Source organism: Thamnophis elegans, chromosome 14 (genome assembly GCF_009769535.1).
Source record: "Thamnophis elegans isolate rThaEle1 chromosome 14, rThaEle1.pri, whole genome shotgun sequence".
Taxonomy (NCBI): Eukaryota; Metazoa; Chordata; class Lepidosauria; order Squamata; family Colubridae; genus Thamnophis; species Thamnophis elegans.
In genome coordinates, this window is record NC_045554.1 from 11,243,499 (window position 1) to 11,257,269 (window position 13,771).

Sequence of the window (13,771 nt, forward strand, 5' to 3'; positions counted from 1 at the left end):
AAAAAGATGAAAATCTAGTCATATCTTATACACTGAATACAGCATTTTTGGCCTACCGAAACCCCACCCTCTTTGCAAAAATGGAGATGCAGAGTTTGGGGGGCTTGCAAAGTGCTCCTAAGGGCTGGGAGGGCAAAAACGAGCAAAAAATGTGGGTTTTTTGCATGTTTTTGCCCCCTCCCAGCCCCCAGGAACACTCTTAAGAGCCTGCCAAAGCTCTGATGCCCCCCCCCCTTTTGTTTGCAAAAAACCAACCCATTTTTTGCTCATTTTGTGCCCCCCCCAGCCCCCAGGAGCGGTTTACAAGCCTCCCAAAGCTGTGCATGCCCTTTTTTCGCAAAAAACACGTGCAGAATGCAAAAACCACTTTAAAAAAAATTACCTCTTCAAAATCATGGTGCTTCTTATACTCCGGTGCATCTTATAGTCTGAAAAATACGGTAGTACCCATCCTCAACTGAAACACTTCCATTGGGAGATGAAGACCTTGCCACAGCTTGTAGCTATCACCCTTCGATGTATGTTACGACCGCGTGGCTCACATTCTTACAAATCACACACACTTTTTTTCCCCAAAATAAAACCACAAAGGTCTCCTGGCATGGAAAGATTAACCAACTCGTATTTTAAATTAACCATAAACAGGAGGATGCAGAAGAGAATGGGTTTTTGGGGGGGGAGGGGGTTGTTTTTATTGTGGCCCATAGGGAGACACAAACTGGAACACGAACCTGTATAGCTGACCCAAGTCCAGGCCCATCCAAAGGACGGACCAGCAATTATCTTGATGTCTCCAAGGAAGCCGGAAGAGTTGGACGTGAAGTGTTCCTCAGAACCGATTGTTCTTCCAGCATTGTCATCTGTTTGGAGAGCAGCCATGCCAGATAGGAGGAGGACTCAAAGGAGGAATCAGCCTAGACTCTCTACATCAACACAAAGAGGGCTAGGTCTGACCCCACCTCTGAATTCCGTAAAAGCTTTGTCTGGTCTTTTCCCAGGCGAAAGCTGCCCGTCTTGAGAGATTCCCGTACTATAGGCAGAGAACAACAAAGTAACTAGTTTCAACTCTACACATAGAGCTCCAGTTGTTAGTGCCTGACGTTGCCCCACTGTTGCAGGTGGCCAAGACCTCGCCTGGCCATGCGCTTCAATGCATCAGAAATCTACCCTCACCCCTTCACCCCATATCTGTGATGATGAACCTATGGCATGTGTGCTGGAAGTGACACAGAAAGCCATCTCTCCGGGCATGTGAGTTGTCATCCATTGCTCTTCCGGGTTCTGGCCAGCTGGTTTTCATGTGCGTGGGAGACCCGGAAATCGGAAGCATGGCTGCCCAGTGCGCAATCTTGCCAGCGCAGGAATGGGCACTGGGGGGGGGGCCCTGCTCTTCCTGTTTCCGGCACACCCGTGCGCTCCTGTTTTGGGACTTGGTGCCGAAAAGGTTCACCAACACTTTCCTACATGTACAGTCACCATCGAGATGAATGCATTTATTTATTTATTAAATATAATTCACACAACGCCATACTTCCTGGCCTAAGTGGCTCCGAGTGGCTTGCAACATTAATAAACGCAAATCGAAGCCCAGGTTAAAAACAAAGAGCCAAGCACAAAATTAAAACGTCCAAGTTAAAAAAAATAAAAATGGGTTAAAATTCGGAAGATTAAAAGGCTAACAAGCCACCATCCATCTCCAGGGCTGCGTCACACAAACCTCTCTCCCTCCCAACCCATGCTTATTGGCAAAACCAGGTCTTCACACTGGAAACTCAGCAGTGGGGACTGACCTCTGTGATGGGGGGGGGAGGTAAGATATTCCAAAGCAGGGGTCACCAACCGTTTGGACCTCAGGGACTATTACATTCATAATTTTAAATCCCATGGACCACTGATACGATTTTTTTAAAAAAAAAATAGTATTTAGTGCAATGTAAAAAATGAAAATAATTTTTCGGGGGACTACCAAAAAATTTTTTCACGAACCACCAGTGGTCCATGGACCACCAGTTGGTGACCACTGTTTCAAAGGACTCACCTTAAGCCAGAAGATGAAAGGAAACAGGCTTCAGGCCAGGCCAGACCCACCTTTCTGGGCGAAGCCCTCCCTGGATTGAGAAGGTACCCTCTACCTGAATTCATCCATCACCTGTCCTGGATGGAAGATAGCTAAAGATGCTGCGTGGCTCCCATCTTCATCCCCTTGGGGCGCGTCTTCTGCTCTCTCCCGGCGGCTTGCACCTTTTCATGATGGTGATGATGATGGAGCTGAAATCTGGTCCCTCCTCCAGATGTGCTTTCCAGCCGGCGTCACATCTGCAGCGCAAAGAGGCTGCTTGTGGCCATTAGCAGCTGGGATGGAGGAGAAGGACCAGGAGGAGGAAGAGGAGGAGGAGATGCTGGGAGGGGGGCAGAAAAGCGCCCCGCTTGGCTCCAAAACAAGGCGTCTCTTCGCCTTCCTCCACCCACGCGTGTTCCTTGCGCGTCAGCGGGGAGGAGCTCAGCCGGCGCTCCGTGCCCGCCTCCTCCTCCTTCTCCTCCTCCTCTCTTCTTCCCTCCCACCTTCCCTCCCCGCCTAGTGCCGGAGAGCCGGGATGGCAACGGAGTCGGCACCCGTCGGAGGAGAAGCGGCGGCGGCGGAAAAGAGGAAGCCCGGAGCGCTGCGAGCCTGAGCCAAAGTAAGACCCACCGAGCGAGCCATCAAGCCGGCGGGGCGGCCTGGCTCCTGCAGCCGGACTTGGCTGGCTTTGTCCAGCCGCCCCTCCCTCCTTCCCTCCCTCCTTCCTTCCCTCCCCCCCCTCCTCCAGTGTGTGCATTTTGTTCTCCGTCTTCGTGTGCAAAAAGCCCCGCTCTCTCTCTCTCACACACACCTCACTTTGCAAAGCCCCCCCCCTTTCTTCCTGCCCGTCAAAAACCCCCGGAGGTCTCTTCCACCCCCACCCCGGTTGTGCCTTCTCCTGGCCACTGTGCAAATAGCCCTGGTCCCTGCAGTCTCTCTCTCTTTCTCTTTCTCTCTCTCTCTCTCTCTCTCTCTCTCTCTCTCTCACACACACACACACACTTCACTTTGCAAAGCCCCCCCTCTTTGCCCTTCTCTCTCTCTCTCTCTCTCTCACACACACACACAGACACACACACACACATACACACACACAGACTTCACTTTGCAAAGACCCCCCTCTCTGCCCTTCAAAGACCCCCCCCGGGGAGGGCTGTCTCTGCCACCACCACCCAGGTTTGCGCCTTCCCCTACCCAGGTTGCCTCTCCCTAATTTCCTTGTGCAATTTCCCTCCCCCCCCCTCCTCTGTCTGTCTTAAGACCACCCTGCCCACTCTCTCTCTCCCCCCCCTTCCTTCCTTTTCTCCTTTGCCCGACCCTCCCCGGCTACAGCCCTTGTGCAGGGGCTCCCGGGAGCCCCTTCCCCACCTCTGGCTGACTGGAGCCGTAGTAAATATTATGAAGAAGAGTATGAATCACGCACCCTGGCGAATGACATCACCCTCTTTCCCTCCCTAGGCAGAAAGCATCTCCTTTGCTTTTCCAACCAGCCTGCCTCTTGGGCATCTTTGGGGTGGGGTGCTTGGGGGTTAGGGGCTTGCGTCTGCTTCCTTGGCCTGTCTGGAGACCAAAACGGGGGTGGGTGAAGAAACGGGGGGGGGGGGGGACGTTTGGGTTTCATAACACAAAGGCAGCAGCGTGGTGGAAGGCCTCTGTGCCCAGCCTAAAGAGCTCCATCCGCAGGTAAGATGGTTTTCGTGCCCCAGAGTTGATGCTTCCTTGCCCTCCACAGGAGCTACGCTAGTAGGTTGGCAGACATGATGGCCTTAGAGTCGTAGCAGCCCCTTTGGTGTTATGCCAGGCCTTTCTTTGATTTGGGGTGGGTTACGGAGGGGGGGGGGGGCGTCTCATCCTTAAAGGGGCGGCCGTTGACCTGCAAGCAATGAGCTGGAGAAGTTTTATGCGGGCACCTAGATCTTAAGGCCAATTCTCGGCTGGGTCTTGAGAAGACCTCTACTGCTTTGGAAAGGCAGATGAGCTGGCTTGACACATTGCAATGAGAGGCAGTGGTAGGCGCCATCCATCATTATCCTTTATCTGCAGGGTTTTTTTTTTTTTTTTAATGTCACAACGCACCAGGCAAACCGCATCTTCTTTCCCACTCCTCGTGCTGTGTCGAGTGGCTGGGTGGGACCCCGGGAGATGTGGCTTGCGACGGACAGTTCTGGGTCTGCCATTACCGCCAAGCGGCCCAGTTACTATAGTTTCCACACAGACCAATTGGCTACGACAAAACGGCTTTGAAAACACAAAAAGGTGGGCATCCAGCTGGCGTTGACCTGCTTTAGAAAGCAGCTTTCTCCGTTGCTAAGAGTTTGAGCCAGATCTCTCCTGGGCTTAGGCACGGAGGCTCTGCAATTGAGGTCAAATGAGGGAAGCTGCCGGGGTGGGGTGGGGGGAGGCGTAGGTGGAAGGGCAGGGACTCAGCTGGCTTCCCACATGTTCCACTGAACAGGATTTGGCTAGCATGTGTTTGATGGATTGTGTGAACCAAATCAGCTGGGTTAAGAAGCTCACATGTAGTAAGGGGGGGGGGGAAAGCAAGTAAAAAAAAATGCATAGCAATTAAAGTATTGAAGCGGGCAAGAGATGATGGATAGATGATTTCTTTTTATTCTTGTTTTCTTATTTGCTTTTCTTTATCTCTCTCCTTTTTTAGGTAGGCGACATGACTAGAAGTTAGGTAGGGTAGAAAGAAAACGGTTTTGTTAATAAAGGATGACATAATTAAAAGTTAGAATAAGAGATAGAAATAAGAGAAAGGGGGAATATTAATGTATACATTTTTTTATAATAAAATAAGAGCAATAATAACAGAAAAAATGGAAGGATTGAATAATGACAGACTGCAACTTAATGTAAATATGTATTACTATTAGAAATATACGTTGGTTGAATGCAACAATTATGATTAATTTTATTAGTTTATTTGTATTAGAACAGGGATGGCTAACCTTTTAGGGCGTGGGCACACATGCTCATCCACACTGCGTTAGCATGTCTGCACCAGTGGTGGGATTCAGCCGGTTCACACCTATTCGGGAGAACCGGTTGGTAACTTTCTAAGAGATTCAGAGAACCGGTTGTTGGAAGAAATCTCCTTTTGTTTTTTTCCCACTTTACAGGGCTAATCCTGTAAGGAAGGCACGAAGGAAACATTCTGGTGTTGTTTCTAGCCTCCTCTTTATTGCCCTGCTTATAGAAACTGCCTCTTCGGTTAACCCTTACGACATTGTAACGGCTAAGGCAAAGCGCCCATCGACGTGAGTGACATTGAGTTGGCCCCACCCACCCAGTCGCATGTCCACCAAGCCATTTCTACCCAGCTGGTTATTAGGGCAGAGGACCAGTTGTTAAATTATTTGAATCCCACCACCAGTCTGCACCCATAATGCAATGCATGCATGACCCCATGTGCACCCCATGCATGCGCCCCCTTGTGTGGGCCTCCCCATGCCCCATTTTGGCCAGGAAGGCCCCCTGAACCAATCTGGGAGCCAAAATAGGGCGTGGGGGCCATGTCCCCCCCCAAATGCAATGCAAGCAACCCCCGTGCATCCCCACACATATGTGGCAGAGACCCCAAAACCAGCTGGCCTCTGGGAGATGCGCACGCATGCACAGTGGGGCTGGGGCGATGGCTGGCGTGTCCACAGAGAGGGCTTTGCATGGCACGTGTGGCACATGTGCCATAGGTTCACCATCACAGTATTAGAATGTATGACCCCCAGGTGCCACACTGTTCACACATTGATATGTTTGTAAAAAGAAAAAAGCATGACTTAGGGTTGGGCCAACACCCTCTTTGCTTCACACCTTATTTTTTTGGGGGGGGGGGTGTTCTGTTTTGAATCCAACTACATGTACTCTTCGACGTACGACCACAGTTGCGCCCAACATTCATGTGGCTAATCGTGGCATTACTTAGATGGGTTTTGCTCCATGTTACGATGTTGCTCCATGTTACGACCGTTCTTGCCACTGTTGTTCAGTGAATCCCTGCGGTTAGTTAAGCTAGTAACAGGGTCGATCAATGGGCCTGGCTTCCCCCATGGACTCTGCTTGTCGGAAGGCCGCAAAAGGAGATCCTGTGACCCCAGGACGCTGCAACCGTCATAAATATGAGTCAGCTGGTCAGCGTCCAAATTTTATACAGGTGACTATGGGGAGGCTGCAATGGTCGCAAGGGCGAAAAATGGTCATAAGCCACTTTTTTCAGTAGCGTTGTAACTTTGGACAGTCACTAAACAAATGGTCGTAAGTCAAGGACTGCCTGTAATTGTGTCATATTCCATAGTCAACCTACAAATACTTTCTTAGAGTCACTTGAATCTCCAAAAATGGGGTGGCACAAAATTGAGGTAAGAATAGAAAAGAGTAGAGTAGAGTAGAATAAAGAATAGAAGAGAGTAGAGTAGAGTAGAATAAAGAATAGAAGAGAGTAGAGTAGAATAAAGAATAGAAGAGAGTAGAGTAGAAGAGATTATAGAATAGAGTAGAATAAAGAATAGAGTAGAATAGAGTAGAGTAGAATAATGACTAGAAGAGAGTAGAGTAGAATAAAGAATAGAATAGAAGAGAGTAGAGTAGAATAAAGAATAGAAGAGAGTAGAGTAGAGTAGAATAAAGAATAGAAGAGAGTAGAAGAGATTATAGAATAAAGTAGAATAAAGAATAGAGTAGAATAGAGTAGAGTAGAATAATGACTAGAAGAGAGTAGAGTAGAATAAAGAATAGAATAGAAGAGAGTAGAGTAGAATAAAGAATAGAAGAGAGTAGAAGAGAAGAGAGTAGAATAGAGTAGAATAAAGAATAGAATAGAGTACAGTAGAGTAGAATAAAACTAGAATAGAAGAGAGTAGAGTAGAGTAGAGTAGAGTGAAATAGAATAAAGAATAGAGTGAAATAGAATAGAATAGAATAGAAAAACTAGAATAGAAATGGTCGCTAGTCAAGGACTGCCTGTAATTGTGCCCTATTCCATAGTCAACTACAGATACTTTCTTAGTCACTTGAGTCTCCAAAAATGGTGTGGCACACAATTGAGGTAAGAATAGAATAGAGTAGAACAGCGAATCAAGAATAGAGTAGAGTAGAATAGAATAGAATAGACTCAGCTGGAAGGGACCTTGGGGGTCTTCTAGTCCAGCTCAAGCAGGAGAACCTATACCATTTCATGAAGGAATCATTGTTTTCTTCTGATGAGCCTTAACTCACTTCTGTCCATGAGCCCTAGTGGGTGGGAGTGGAGTTGGGGTAAGGGGGAATGATTAGGAAGTCCTTTGGTTCCAGCTTATCCCAAGAGGGATCTGGTGGTCCTTCTCTGCCATTCATTGATCATGGTCTTGAGTTGGTTACCTAGCAGAACTTCTGGTCCTATTGACACCAGCTTCAGTGGCAAAAGACAGGGTGGATTTCCTGTTTCCTATGCTGAAATCTTGCATTGTAAATAGTACAGCCCGTTTTTTTATTAGATATATGAGCTATTTCCTCCACTCCCCCATCCAGATCTGCCACCATCCCTGATTTTCTCCAGATTATATTTATTCATTTGCTAATTACTCGCATCTTTACAAAAAAACCAACAACCTCAATATATCCAACATAACTTCCTCCTGCTATTTTTTCTACAACAACAACTCCGGGGGAGACCAGCTCAAACCCACCCAGCTGTCTTTCATGGCTAAATCTGGATTTGAACTCATGGTCTCCCGCTTTCTATCCCAGTGCCTTAACCACTATTTTTAAGTTTTTTATTTTCCCCTTTCAAATTCATTCACAAATATACATCCTTATAATTGCTATTTAACATTTGTCTATTCATCTTTAGTCTCTATAATTATTTTTACAAATATATATATAATACAGTTTGGATCACTTTCTTGCCACCCCGTGCCTCCATCTTATTTTACAACAACCTTGCTCCTTCTATCTTTTCAACCTCCCTTCTCTACCTTCTTCTTTCCTTCCTCCTTTCTTCTTCCCCTCTCTTTCCCCCCTCCTCTTCTCTTCTCTTTTCCTCCTTCTTACCCTCTCTCCTACTCTTAATTCCCCTCCCTTATGTCCTCTGCTTTATCCTTTCTTCCTTTCCCTCCTCATCCTTCCTCCTTTCTTCTTTCCCTCTCTTCCCCTCTCTTTCCCCCACTCTTCCTCCCTTCTCTTCCTCTGCGTTACCCTTTCTTCCTTTCCCTCCTCCTCCTTCCTCCTTTCTTCTTCCCCTCTTTCCCTTCTCCTCCTCCCTTCTCCTCCTTTTTACCTCCTCTCCTACTCTTAATTCCCCTCCCTTATGTCATCTGCTTTATCCTTTCTTCCTTTCCCTCCTCATCCTTCCTCCTTTCTTCTTCCCCTCTCTTTCCCCCACTCTTCCTCCCTTCTCTTCCTCTGCGTTACCCTTTCTTCCTTTCCCTCCTCCTCCTTCCTCCTTTCTTCTTCCCCTCTCTTTCCCCCACCCCTCCTCTCTTCTTCTCCTCCTCCTTCTTACCCCCTTTCCTCCTCTTAATTCCCCTCCCCTACTCCCTCTGCCTTACACTTTCTTCCTTTCCCTCCTCATCCCCCCTCCTTTCCGTTGTTGCCCTTGCTTAATTACTTCCTCTGATGGGTTCTCAGGGTGGCATTTCAGCAATCGCAACTTTATATTTTCAGTAAATCCAAACAGTACTTAGACGCTAGCCAAACATTCAAACCAGTTTTCTTGACTTGTTCCGGAAGTGTTAGGTGCCATAAAAAAGAATATAATGTAACTGGCACTTCTAGCATGTGAAGTGTACAGATTTGTTCAAGAGCCTCTTCTTCTTTGGATTACATATTCACCTTGCGTTTTCTTTTAAGGGTGCTTCCATTAAAAAATTGGCATTAAAACACTATTCTTAAAAAAAAACACACCCTGATATTATACAGTCTGGGGGGGGGTGGGCAGGGATTAAAAAAAATATACATGGACGCAATGAGAATTACTTCTTGTATTTTTTTAAAGCTCAATGAGTAAGCTGTTATCTGGGAATCGCTTTGTGATCATAAAGGTAAAAGGTAAAGGTTCCCCTGCATATGCGTGCTAGTCGTTCCTGACTCTAGGGGGCGGTGTTCATCTCCGTTTCAAAGCCAAAGAGCCAGCGCTGTCCGAAGACGTCTCCGTGGTCATATGGCCGGTATGACTAAATGCCGAAGGCGCACGGAACGCTGTTACTTTCCCATCAAAGGTGGTTCCTATTTTTCTACTTGCATTTTTAACATGCTTTCGAACTGCTAGGTTGGCAGAAGCTGGGACCAAGTAGCGGGAGCTCACTCGGTTACGCGGTGCTAGGGATTCAAACCGCCGACCTTTCTGATCAACAAGCTCAGCGTCTTAGCCACTGAGCCACAGTTTGTGATCATAAAGGCCCCCACATTTTATGATTTGTTTTTCCTTCATCAAGTGGACTTAGAACAGAAGCCTGTTTATTTTTTGGTTCCTGAATTCTGATCACTTGAGGTCACAAACAGCCTTGCTTGGGAGTTCCTGGTTTTAAGGTTTATCTCTGTAATCTGCAGGCTTTACATCTTTCCAGCCACGTGGTTAGAAAGTTTTGTAAACAAACCTCTTCTGATAGGTACTTCTCAGGAATCAGTATTCTGATTCCTCCTGAATCTCAATCTTGTTGTAGTTTTCAGCAGGTTGGTTTTAAATGGTTTTCTGCCTCTGGCTTGAAGCATGGAGTTCCCTTTTTACGTGACCCGACAAAAGCGCGAACGTCAAAAGTGCGCCGACAAAAGCGCGGCACTAAAAACGCGATGTCAAAAGCGCACCGACAGAAGCGCAATTTAAGTTAAGGTAAGGTTTAGGGTTAGGATTAGGTTTAGGGTTATTTTTAGGGTTATTTTTAGGGTTAGGTTACAGCGTGCTTCTGTTGGCGCGCTGTTGTCGGTGCGCTTCAGCGCTCATTCGTCTGCGCAATTTTGTCGGCGCGGTTTTGTCACCGCGGTTTAGTCAGCCGCGCTTTTGTCGTTCGCACATTTGTGGTGGAACCCCCTTTTTATCCGTCTTCTTTAAAAATTGACAACATGGGACATTTTTGCTCTTTGGACAATAGAATAACAAAGTTGGAAGGGATCTTGGAGATCTTCTAGTCTAACCCCCAATTCAGGCAGGAAGCCCTATACCATTTCAGACAAACGGTTTTCCAATTTCTTCTTTAAAACTTCCAGTGTTGGAGCATTCACAACCTCTAGAGGCAAGTTGTTCCACTGATTCATTGTTCTAACTGTCAGGAAATTTCTCCTTAGTTCTAGGTTGCCTCTCTCCCAGATTAGTTCCCATCCATTGTTTCTGGTCTGTCCTTTGAGCGCTTTGGAGAATAGCTTGACTTCTTTGTGGCAGCCCCTGAGATATTGGAACACTGCTATCATGTCTCTCCTACTCCTTCCTTTCATTAAACTAAAGGTAAAGGTTTCCCTCGGACATACGTGCTAGTCATTCCCAACTCTAGGGGGCAGTTCGCATCTCTGTTGCAAAGCTGAAGAGCCAGCGCTGTCCAAAGACGTTTCCATGGTCATGTGGCCGGCATGACTAAACGCCAAAGACGCATGGAGCGCTGTTACTTTCCCACCAAAGGTGGTTCCTATTTTTCTACTTGCTTTTTAACTGCTAGGTTGGCAGAAGCTGGGACAAGTAATGGGAGCTCACTCCGTTATGCAGCGCTAGGGATTCGAGCCGCTGAACTGCCGACCTTTCTGATCGACAAGCTCAGCATCTTAGCCACCGAGCCACCGCGTCCCCCTTCATTAAACTAGACATACCCAATTCCAGCAACCGGGGATATCAAGAGGAAAAGGGGAAGTCCATCCCCACTTCCTCAACCATCAACTTCTCTCCTTCAGCTGCTTGCCAGGACTGAGGCTTGGAGAGCCACTTTTCAGCAACAAATGGTGCTGAATCATGAACGGGAAATGAAAATTGCTATCTGCAGGAATACATATATAGAAAACCGGCTTTACTGGCCTCATGACAGGAAAGGTAATTTGCTGTTCTTTCCCAAAGCTGTTTTTTTTTTAAAAAAAAAAAAGTTTTTTTTTAATTCTCTTACATACAATTATGGGATACATTCACATAGTTATTCTTCTTCTTTGTATTTGTCATTCTTATACATTTGTTATTTCATTATACAGTTTGGGTTGCTTTATTTACCAACCCTTCTGCCTGTTGTAACACCACCTTATTTCCCCTTTCTTTTCTCCCTCCCTCCCATCTCTACTTCCTTCCTTCCTCCTCTCCTTCCCCTTCCTTCTTCCCTTCCCTTTCTCCTATTCTTCCCCTTCCTACCCTCTCTCCTCTTTCTCTCCATTCCATCCTTCTCTCCTTCCCCTTCCTTCTTCCCTTCCCTTCCTCCTACTCTTCCTCTTCCCCTTCCAACCCTCTCTCCTCTTTCTCTCCGTTCCATCCTCCTCTCCTTCTCCTTCCTTCTTCCCTTCCCTTTCTCCTACTTCTACTCTTCCTCTTCCCTTCCCCTTCCTACCCTCTCCCCTTCTCTTTCTCTCCTTTCCACCTTCCTCTCCTTACCTCTTTCTTCCTTCCCTCCTCTTCCTCTCGTCCTCTCCCTTTCTTTTTCTGTTGTTATAGGTGTCTCTTTCAAATCTCAATTTTTGTTTTCTTGTTTCCAAAAGCTCTTATTGTGCATTGTTTAGAAAGGATCTTTCTTTCTTTCTTTCTTCCTTCCTTCCTTCCTTCCTTTCCTTTCCTTTCCTCCCTCTTTCCCTTTCCCCTCCCCTCCCCTTCCTTTTCCTTTCTGTTTTCCTCCCCTTCCCTTTCTCCCACAATCAAAACATGTGAAGAAGAGTTGCAGAAATTTGGGTAAAGCTAGTTTAATGAAAAGAAGGATTGGAGGCAGCATGATAGCAGCCTTCCGATATTTGAGCTGCTGCCACAAAGAAAAGCGGGGTGAACCCATTCTCCAAAGCACCTGAAGGCAGAGCAAGAAGCAATGGACGGAAAATAATCAAGAAGAGAAGCAACCTAGAAACAAGGAGAAATGTCCTGACCAATGAGCCTTGAACAGAGAAGGACTAGGGGAGACATGATAGCACTGTTCCAATATTTGAGAGGATGCCACAAAGAAGGCAGGGTCAATTTAATTTCCAAAGCGCCAGGGGGGGCAGGACCAGAAACAATGGATGGAAACTAATCAAAGAGAGAAGCAACCTAGAATTAAGGATAAACTTCCTAACAGTGAGGACAGTTAACCAGGGGAACAGAAGTTCCCTTCAGAAATCGTGGGTGCTCCATCCCTGGAGGTTTTTAAGAAGAGACTGGACAGTCACTTGTCTGGAATGGTATAGGTTCTCCTGCTTGAGCAGTGGGCTGGACTAGAAGACCTCTAAGGTCCCTTCAAGGTCTATTTGGCTTGATTGGTTGATTGATCAGTGGAATGGTTGCCTCCAGAAGTTGTGAGTGCTCCATCACTGGAGGTTTTTAAGAAGAGACTGGACAGCCACATATCTGAAATAATGTAGGTTCTCCTGGTTGAGTAGTGGGCTGGACTAGAATAACAATAGCAATAGTAGTTAGACTTATATACCGCTTCATAGGGCTTTCAGCCCTCTCTAAGCGGTTTACAGAGTCAGCATATCGCCCCCAACAATCTGGGTCCTTATTTTACCCACCTCGGAAGGATGGAAGGCTGAGTCAACCTTGAGCCGGTGAGATTTGAACAGCCGAACTGCAGAACTGCAGTCAGCTGAATTAGCCTGCAGTGCTGCATTTAACCACTACGCCACCTTGGCTCCTCCAAGGTCCCTTCCAGCTCTGTTCTGGTTGATTGATTGGTTGGTTGATCAGTGGAATGGTTGCCTCCAGAAGTTGTGGGTGTTCCATCACTGGAGGTTTTTAAGAAGAGACTAGACAGCCACTTATCTGGAATGGTATACGGTCTCCTGCTTGAGCAAGGGGTTGGACTAGAAGACCTCCAAGGTCCCTTCCAACTGTATTATTCTGTTATTTACACTTTAGGGCAATGCATGCAATAGCTGGCGTGTTTGGAATCGTGACCCGTCAAAACCACGCTCGACTAAGCCGCGCCCAATTAAACCGCGTCGATGATGTCATCAACATGGCGACAACAGCCAGCGCGGAGAAAGAAGGGCGCTTTAAATAGCGCTTTGAAAGCAAGCCGATTCAACTTAAGGTAAGGGTTAGCTTTAGGGTTAGGTTAGGGTTAGCTTTAGGGTTAGCTTTAGGGTTAGGTTAAGGGTTAGGGTTAGCTTTAGGGTTAGGTTAAGGGTTAGGATTAGGTTTAGGGTTAGGTTAAGGGTTAGGATTAGGTTAAGGGTTAGGTTTAGGGTTAGGGTTAGGTTTAGGATTAGGTTTAGGGGGGTTAGGGTTAGGTTTAGGGGTTAATTTTCGGTTTAGCGTTTACAGCGTGCTTCTGTCTCCGCACTGTTGTCGCCCTGTTGATGACGTCAGCTACGCGGTTTAGTCGGACGCAGTTTAGTCGAGCGCGGTTTTGTGGTGGAACTGTTTGGAATGGACCCATGGGTATTCCAAATGCTGTAGATTCAGAGCCAGTAGTGGCCAGGGTGGAGTTTGGCTCCATTGAGGGTGCCTGGGCGTACTCAGGACGAGAAGAGAAGAGGCGCCTTCAGGAGATCTCAGGAGAACTTCAACTGAAGTCCCTTGCCTTGTGCAATCAAGCAAACACCTCTAACCACCTGAAGAAGGGGCTGATGAAACAATCAACATTTGAA

The 13,771-nt window shown here is 46.9% G+C and overlaps 1 protein-coding gene across 2 annotated transcripts in view; it reads left to right on the forward strand.

Moving 5' to 3' along the window:
• The first annotated feature begins 2,588 nt into the window (after positions 1 to 2,588).
• Positions 2,589 to 13,771, forward strand: part of ABCA3 (ATP binding cassette subfamily A member 3) — an 88,269-nt gene continuing 77,086 nt past the window's right edge. For both annotated transcript variants that reach the window (XM_032230960.1, XM_032230963.1), the window contains exon 1: positions 2,589 to 2,678. The gene's annotated coding sequence lies outside the window, so the exon portion shown is untranslated. The remainder of the gene's footprint in view (positions 2,679 to 13,771) is intronic.